The 8,183-nt window shown below is 39.9% G+C and overlaps 1 pseudogene; it reads right to left on the bottom strand.

The window, feature by feature from the left end:
* Nucleotides 1-1,322: 1,322 nt before the first annotated feature.
* Nucleotides 1,323-1,734, bottom strand: LOC100424154 (ubiquitin-conjugating enzyme E2 D4 pseudogene; annotated as a pseudogene).
* Nucleotides 1,735-8,183: the final 6,449 nt, after the last annotated feature.

Genomic DNA, 8,183 nt, shown 5'->3' with positions numbered 1-8,183 from the left:
CCTCTTGCTTCTAAAAACATAGTTATGTCTTATGGGGTGTTATGTGCTTTATATCTTAACATTTTCCACTTGCTGCTTCTTTGTTTGAGGGGAGAAATGCCAGCATGTGGCAAATGGAGAATAAGACTGGTGGAAGCTGCAGGGCAAGGCCTTTACTTCCAGTGACACTGTTCCCAACTCCCTCCAGCATAAGCTGAGCCTCCTCAGGCTGTGGTTGTGCAGCAGACAGGGTGTGAGGAAATCCTGCTTTGCCCTGGTTACCCAGGATGGCACTGAATTCTAAAAGGCAAAGGGTATGTGGTGAGGGGCCAGGCTGAAGACCTGGTGTGGTACTTTTGTGAGCAGTGGCACAATTTGAGGCTGGGTTGAAGAGAGGTGCAGGGCCTAGCTCCCCAAAAGACCAGCAGATAAACTGGGGCAGAGAGAGAGATTCCAGTGTAACCAGGAAGGCTGCAGATCATAACAACTATGGCTGCTGATTTGGCATCAAAAATGTGGCATAGTCTAAGCCATAATTGTTGAGAATGGCACCAACATGCTGCAGCTGCAGAGAGTGGGTGACCAACATTTTGAAGTGGCATCGTTGTCTGGGGTAAATATCCAAGGTTCATTGCCTCACACCAAGGGAATTGAGGACGTGGACACACAAGAAGTGGGTTTAGGAGTGGAGGTTTAATAGGCAAAAGAAAGAGAAAGGAAAATAGCTGTCTCTCCTGAGAGAGGGTTGCCAGACTGGAACTTCTGGTTTTGTGGTGAAGTGCACAGGGTTTTATAGGCTGGCTTGAGGAGGCAGTGTCTGATTTACACAGGACCCAAAGATTGGTTGGACCAGATGTGACATTTACTTAGTGCTGGAAGAAGCTGGCCACCCCGCCCTAATCTTCTTATTACGCAAATGTGTTTTCTACTTGACCTGTGCCATGTTGTTTGCTCCTTACTGTACACGTGGTTACAAAGGAAAAGAGAAGATGGAGCCACCATGTTGAACATGCCTAGCCCCCAGGTAGCCTTGTCCTATTGGCACAGCTGCCAGTATTCACCCGTGCAAGCTTCCAGCTTGCTTATCTATGTCTGCAGCTCAATTTTAGAGGCTGCTCTTTGTTAGAAAAGAAATTATTTGGGGGCTGCTTCTCATTAAAAGGGAAACCTTACCGAGGACTTCCTTACCCTAGTGCCTAAATAATTTCTTTTTAACTCCTATATCAATTTGTTTGAAGAACAGATAACATTTTGAATGGCCCAGCCTACAGCCCAGAATTTCAAGGGAAGACCTGTCTGCTAGCTTCTCTTGGATGATGTCTTCCATAAAACCGCCTAGGCACTTACATAGCATATTTTTCTGTCCACTGTCTTGCTAGTCTGTTGTACTTCTCTCTGTTGGCCTTGTAGGTATGGGCTATCTCTAGAACTAGAGGGTCATTGAGGTTGGGGACGCTGGGCAGTGAGCAGATGGACAAGAGAAATTTTGACACAGTCAATGCTAGAGACCACTGAGACCACAGGATGTCGAAGCAGATGCTGCCATTGCTATTGATATTGGGGTGATAAATTTTGGTTGTGAAAGCAACCTTTGGGGGCTTGAACAGGTAATCCATAGGAAAGTGGATGGTCAGGAAGAAAACACCTCCTTGGCAAGGACTGTCATTAATTATCACCCAGAGGCCCCGTGGAGCACTGGGCAGGAGGATCCCTCTGCAAGTTGGTTAATTCATTCTGGATTCACTTTAGTGCCATCCTACCCCATTGCTGGGGGCTGGGGCGGCCCAGCCACACTGCACTTTCTATATACATGTTTTTTGAAATTGATGCTTCACTGTTACCTTGCCTTGTATGTTAGTGCCCATCTAATTCAGTTGCTTTTGTAATTTGTTCCACAGTGATGCCTGGAGACCTGAGTATGTTTTATCTTTAAAATCTAATAATTTTACTAGGATATTGTCTTGAAGTTGATCATCCTGGTTTAATTTTTGCTGCCACTTGATGGGCCATTTCAATGTGCTTCATCATGTAAGTAATCTGTCATTTTCATTTTTGTAAATCAAGTCTCCTAGATCGTTTGCCTGAAAGCCTGATTCCTCTTTAGAGAACAGAAAACAAAAAACAAAAACAAGAAACTGTATATCGCATTACAATTTTTATTCAACAAATACAGAGATTCCCAAAATAGTTAAAACAAAGTAGAAAACAACTCTGGTGTTATAGAAGCAGTAGGTTCATATGCCCACTGTGCGGTAATAAACCAATACGCTGAGAGAACAGTTTGCAACAAATAATTTAATGATCACAGGGCAGCCAAGGGGAAAGATACAAGTAGACCTCAAATCCATCTCCTCAAGAACTTCTGCATTAGGGCTTTTAAGGGGATTGTGGAGGGTGAGGGGTTGGAATATTAAGGTTGTTGATTGGTCAGGGGAAGGGGGATGAAATCATTAGGATGTGGAAACTGCATTCTGAGTCAGTTCCTCAGTGGGGTCCTTCAGATCAGCTGACATCAGTAGTTTCACTGGTACACAGGATCTGAAAGAATATCTCTAACGGAAAACTTAACATTTCATAATGTTCAGGTTGTTATCTATAGAACAGTTCAGGAGAACTATAATCTAGGGCTTGCCTGATTCTAGCACGAGCACCAAACAACTGTGAGGAAGCAGGTCCAAGAGCAGGCTGCCCTCAAGAGTAATGCAAATGTGCAGCAAGCTTATTTATTTTTGTTTCTCCACTTCCCTTCTTCCCTGATTAATGTTATAAAGTTTATAGGGACAGTTTCAATGGCTTCAACACAGTATTGCCAAGTAAGGATTTGAACCTGAGAGGTGGAAGTTGAAGTGAGTTGAGACCAAGCCACTGTTGCACTGCTCCAACTCAAAAAAAAAAAAAAAAGAAAAAAAGAAAAGGTCAACACCTGTTGACACACATTGCTAGAAATCCCTTTGGGAAAGTGAATGGGCTTACGGAACACGCGGAGGCCATGGTAGGTGACAACGTTAACTAATTCTGTTCATGGCGTCCAGGGTACAGGCCTGAGGGTCCACTTGCCACCTCTCCCCAAAGCCACGACTCCGCCACTCCCCTCATCTCCACACGGATTCCTCCCCACATGCCTCCCCTTTCCTTGGGTTGCTGACACCTGACACCACCAAGGTGACTGCTCCTCCCCACAGCTTCTCTCCTTCCGGGACTTCACTTCTTGATCCTTGCTCCATAGTGAGGCATGACCCAGCGGTCAGCCCAAGGTCTAGCATGCGAATCAGGGATGTGATGGTTCTTCGGGATTCCAGGGATCTACCTGGAGAATAGATGAAAGTAACAAAAGTTTTACATACCAATATTCAAAACTGCATCGAACTACCAGAAACACTTGCCACTGTCAAAGATAAACTATGCTAAGTAGTTCCAGGCGTGCACCACCATGCCTGGTAAATTTTTGTATTTTTAGTAGAGACTGGGTTTCATCATGTTGGCCAGGCTGGTCTTGAACTCCTGACTTCAGGTGATCCACCTGCCTTGACCTCCCAAAATGCTGGGATTACAGGAATGGCTTTTGACTCTAATTGCAAGGTCACTAGATCATTAGTTCATTTCCTGAACATCTTATGCTTCAGGCATTGGCCATCACTTGGGTTACCATTGTCATCGGTCAAAAGCCTCTACAACCAAGGCCCTTAAACACGGGATAGCTGTGTAGGGCAGAAGTATAAAGAATATAGAGAAGTGAAGGACAAAACTTGTTGCATTGCCAGGAATTGAACCAGGGTCTCCTATGCAGGAGGTGAAAAGTCTACCACTGGACCACCAATCCAGCTCCTATGTGTGGTCCTGGAGGAACAATTGAAATACAATACTGAAAAAGACAGAAATTGTTCCAAAAGAAGCTTTTTACAATATTGACTAAAAGCTAACAAAGACATCCAGAACCAAGGTTTTCATAGAAGACTTTTACCAGACAAAATTATAAATATTAAAATAGACAGAGTTTGTCTGCTCAAACTCTAATTCCAAAAAAAGCTCTTTCCAACTGCATAACAGACTCCTATATAAAAATGAATCAGAAATTCCAACAGGTTCCTTGTTTTTGATCCTAAATCTTCAATTTAGGACCTCAACCTCAAACTGTTGCTTCAGTGACTCTGAGAAGGGAGCACTAACTGGTAGCATAGGTAAGTAAAATTTTAATCTAGGGAAGAAATAAGAAGCAGAATCAGAATTAGAATTAGAAGAAAGAGGAAATATGTTATACCAGAATATCAGAGGCAAAAAAAGAAGATTAAGAAAGAGGAAATAAAAGGCCAGAATCAAGGTAATGCCAATGGAGTTAGTTCTTTACAGTTGTAAAAGAGTAATGACCAGTCTTGTAATCATTATAATACTATTATTTGTCTGCTTTCTAAAATGTATAAAATATTTGAAGGAATATATGATATAAAAAGATTAATAATGCTTGCAGTCAATGTTTCATTGTTTGGGAGAATTCAGTTTCCTCAGTTAATACACTTTCGTGTAATAGCTGGTTTAAAGACATATTAATGGCTGAAATATTAACATATTGGTCTTTTGACGAAGTTCAAATAGTAGAGATATTTCTTTCCCCAATTTTCCCTAGAAAGATTAAACAGAAGAGAAAAATCTGGAGAGTTTGCCCCACATGTTGGGTCTAGGAGTCATTATGACTTTTTCAAAGACAGGAGTTGTGTGTGACATGGAATCATGCTTCTTCTCTAGTTGAGAAGCCAAGCTAGGTCCAGGTTGAATCATAAACTTGAACCCAACAAGGAAATCACCCTTCACATTGACCTTGCAGAGCTTTGGCTCTATCTGTTCTCTGCCCAACACGCAAGACACATACTAGCTCTTGCCAACAAACCTTCACATATTGTCTATGTCAACCAGAGCTACATTTATTCTCAAATCTCTCTCTAAAATACAAACCTGTACTTTCTACTCTCAACTCCAAAATTTACAAGAGACCTCATATGCATCTCAGAGTCACAGATGCTAAAACTCAACATACCAGTGAGTTCCCTGTCAGCATCATGTACCACCCTCTACCTCAAAACTCAGTGGTCAGCCCCAAGCCAGCATCTCCCAAAGAGTAGTGCACTGTCCTGGGTGTTTCAACAGATCACTAAAACCTGCTTCTACCCCTGCCTAGACACTTACCCTCACTGCTATGCATCCTGCTGCTCAAATCAGATGTTGATATCTTCTTTAAACACTCCCAGTCTCCCAACACAACAATTTATTTCCAAAGAATAACAGTATTTAAATTTATTGGACTCTCTACAGACTCATTCCCACTTTGCTACTACGCTGGTCCATCCATCACCTCCATTAACATAAGCAGATCAAAAACTGGCCTCTCTACAGCCAGTCTTGTCTATTCTGACACATTTGCCACACTGTATCCTGAGTCACCTTTCCACAGTGTAAATCTGGACATAACTGTAGCCTTAAATCATATCTACCAACATAGTAGCCAAGCAACAGCAATCCCCTTTCCTTTGGTCATTAGAGTCCTAGAGACCAAGGGGATGTTAGGAAAAGAATTGCCATGGATCAGCTCTCAGGGGCAGTGGATTCTGGACTTGTGCTGGCTTTGATGTATGTACATTGGAAAAGCTCAAGTACCTGGCAATGCTTGGAGATTAGGAAGTAAGGATGAAAATAAATCACTGCACTAAATAACATGACAATAATCACTTATGCAAAAATTTTAAAGATAAGGAATATTTAAAGATTTATTAGTTTATCATAGCTTTATAGGTGGAGAGTGAAGAAGAAAATACCAAAGCTCTTTGTCTAAACAAAATGGTGCAGAAAGATTAACATATATTGTTACCTATAATAACCAGTCAGCACAAAAAGTATTTAGAAAGGAATGGCTATATTCTCTAAGAGGTATATTCTGATGTCATGTTTTTTTGCCTTAGAGTCTATTAATGTAGCCAGCTTTTTGTTAATGTTTTCAGTCAAGCTCCTTTCCTCGCCTTCCATTTCCAACGTTTCTCTCACTTTCTGGTTTAGATACAACTCCTAAATACAGCACATAGTTAATTTTAAAATCCAGTCTAGCAATATTTTAGGATTTTTTTTTACTGGATAATTTGGTCCACTTACATTTAATGTAATTGTTGACATATATTAATTTTAAATCTACCATCTTTATTTTTTCTCTATCTATTCTCCTTATTCTGTTTCTATTTCTTTTCTTGTCTGTTTTGGATTGGTTATTTTTAACTATTATAATAGTATATCTTTTTACTTTTTTACATACTTTGCTTTACTTTTTTCCTTATATATTTTTAATTGTATTTAAGTTGCTTCTATTCTTTTGCAGTTACTTTAAAAATTACAGTCTTAATCCTTAATTTTTTTTTTTTTTTTTTTTTGGAGTGCAGTACCTCCATCTTGGCTCACGGCAACCTCTGCTTCTTCGATTCAAGCGATTCTCCTGCCTCAGCCTACAGAGTAGCTGGGACTACAGGCATAGCTAATTTTTGTATTTTTTTAGTAGAGGTGGGGTTTCACTGCGTTGGCCAGGATGGTCTCCATCTTTTGACCTCATGATCCACCCAGCTTGGCCTCCCAAAGTGCTGGGATTACAGGTGTGAGCCACCATGTCTAGCTAATCCTTAATTTATTAAGCATAGTAATAGTTGATACCCTTATCCTCATCCTGGACAATATATGGATGTTGGAATGCTTTTATTCCATTTAATCTCACTCTATATGTATGCTGTTCTCATTTATTAGGTCTAAGTATTAATATTTTTAAACCCCAGAAGACTAGACATATTTTATGTAGTTAATGTTAATTTAGATTTGCAACATATGTGCTGCTATCTTGCTCTTTATTTCTGCCATGTCTCTGAATTTCCATATGTAATCATGGTCCTTCTACCTGAGAAACGTCATTTAGAATTTCCTTTTGTGTTGGTCTGCTTGTGAAAAACTGTTTCAGCTATTTTTCTTTGAACATGTCTTTGTTTTGCTTTAATTATTGGAGATTATTTTTACTAAGTATGTAATTCAGGAGGCAGTTATTTTCTTTCAGCATATTGAAGATATTTGCATTTGATTATTGCTTTTCAGAAGGCAGCCAATTGTCTAGCTGCTGCTTATTTGAACGTAATCTTCCTTTCTTTCCTGTTTTTTGTCTTTACTATTTTTGTCTTTTTTTTTTTTTATTGTCTGCAGTTTTACCATTCTGTCTTTAGGTATGGAGTTCCCTTTATTTATCTTGTTTGATTGTTAGGCCTTCTAGAATCTGTTGACTTTTGAGTTTCATTTTGTCTGGAAAACTCTCAAATATTATCTATTCAGTTATTGCCTCTATTTTCTCTCTCTTCTACTTTTGAGCCCCTAACTAAAAATAAAATACTTTCTCACTCTATTTGTTATATTTTTGTGTTTGTGTATTAAATATTATTTTTTCTCCTTGTTATATATTCTGAATTTTTTTCTTCTTCCCCATCTCCCACTTTACTAGTTCTCTTTTCACCTGTGACTGCTCTCCTGTTAAACTCTTCCATTGAGCTCTTAATTTTTTTTTTCTGAATTTCATTTGCCTCTCTCTAAATCTATTCTGTCATTTTTTTTGTTGTTTCCAATTGGTGTGTAAATTGTTAACAAAACCCTTTTCTACTTCTGCATGATAATTTGACCTTTAATTAACTTTCTAGCTCTGACCACCTAGAGCCTTCTAATGACAAAATGTCAACTATTTTACTAAGCAAACGCTGCATATCATAAAAAAGACTCCTAAATGATGGACTATGCTTGGACTGGGAAAACTAAGTATCTGGAAGAAGCCAGGCTTCGAGCTTCTCTGAATGCAGTGACTCCTATAACTTGCATACACCTGGCATGAGCATTGGAAACTGCTCCATTAAATTCTTACAAGAGATAATGGCTCCAGGATGGTGCCACATGCACCTTGGCTGTCCCCAAGTAGAGAGTGAGGGGTGGAGAGCCAAGAGACTATCTCCTAGTTACTGTGTGGACTGGTGCTGCAGGGACTGCTCCTATAGAAATATCATGCCTGATGCAGTCCTGCTAGCAAGCTATAGTTCTTATCCTATGTCTTTCTGATTAGACTGGTGCCAAGTATGGCCTCTGAGATTCTTGTGAGCCTGAATGTTAAGTTGAAGCTAAGAAAACATCCGAGTGGGCAGAATTCTTCCAAA

The sequence above is a fragment of the Macaca mulatta genome, chromosome 1 (genome assembly GCF_049350105.2).
Source record: "Macaca mulatta isolate MMU2019108-1 chromosome 1, T2T-MMU8v2.0, whole genome shotgun sequence".
NCBI classification, from domain to species: domain Eukaryota; kingdom Metazoa; phylum Chordata; class Mammalia; order Primates; family Cercopithecidae; genus Macaca; species Macaca mulatta.
Note: the sequence above shows the minus strand (reverse complement) of the source record. Positions and strands in the feature narration are given on the sequence as shown.